The sequence below is a fragment of the Arachis duranensis genome, chromosome 10, assembly GCF_000817695.3.
Source record: "Arachis duranensis cultivar V14167 chromosome 10, aradu.V14167.gnm2.J7QH, whole genome shotgun sequence".
Classification (NCBI taxonomy): Eukaryota; Viridiplantae; Streptophyta; class Magnoliopsida; order Fabales; family Fabaceae; genus Arachis; species Arachis duranensis.
In genome coordinates this window covers 96,514,944-96,515,891 of record NC_029781.3, presented here as the reverse complement: position 1 = coordinate 96,515,891, position 948 = coordinate 96,514,944, and the positions used below count along the sequence as shown (strand labels likewise).

At 26.1% G+C, this 948-nt stretch overlaps 1 pseudogene; it reads right to left on the bottom strand.

The window, feature by feature from the left end:
- Nucleotides 1-948, bottom strand: part of LOC107471040 (AAA-ATPase At3g28580-like) — a 2,527-nt pseudogene that overhangs the window by 812 nt on the left and 767 nt on the right.

Genomic DNA, 948 nt, shown 5'->3' with positions numbered 1-948 from the left:
AATGATAGCTTAATAAATTTTGCTAAAAAATAATCTAAACTTATCTTATTTAGTATTTATTAATTTTATCAATAATTAATGAATATTAAATAAAACATATTTTGACTATTCTTGACTTTTTTTGTTATTATATATTTTCATTTAACTAATTTCACTTTTATAACAAATTTAGATTGGTTGAATGGTCAACAAACTCAAATCTATCTACCATAAATTAGTTCTTAATTTATCGAGTTACAGAATATCATGGGCTAACATAAAAAAAGTAATTTCACTTTTATTAGTTTTATACATAACAAATAAAAATTCATAAGTATACGAGTGTCTATTAATACGCTAATTCTCATAAGAAAAATATATATAACCTTATTCTATTATGATGTACTATAAAATGAATTTAGAGAATTTAATAATACTAGAAAGAAAAAAAATATTAAAATTTATCTTATTTAATATTTTAATATTAAATAAAATTAATAAATACTAAATAAAATAATTTCTCACTATTTTTTTGTTAATTCTTTTTGCTTATCAAAACATTTTCGTTTAGAAATTAGAATTATGCCATCGACTCTATCATCATATTCTAGATTTTAATTTATTAATCTTAGCCCATTCCCATTTTGAGCCTACTAATTCTTATGACCGGCCAGAAAAGAAAATGTATTGTATCAGAATTTGCTAAAATAATGGTAAAATCGATTTAGTACCTTGTTCTTCCTCTGGCCAGTGAGATCAAGTGAGCAATCAATGTCTTCAATGACGATAATGGACTTACTTGCCGTGTTAATCAACAGTTTTCTCAACTCAGAATTGTCCTTCACGGCGGTTAATTCAAGATCATACACATCATAGTTCATGAAATTAGCCATGGCAGCCACCATAGTTGACTTTCCAGTCCCTGGAGGACCATACAGCAAATACCCTCTCTTCCAAGCCTTCCCCACT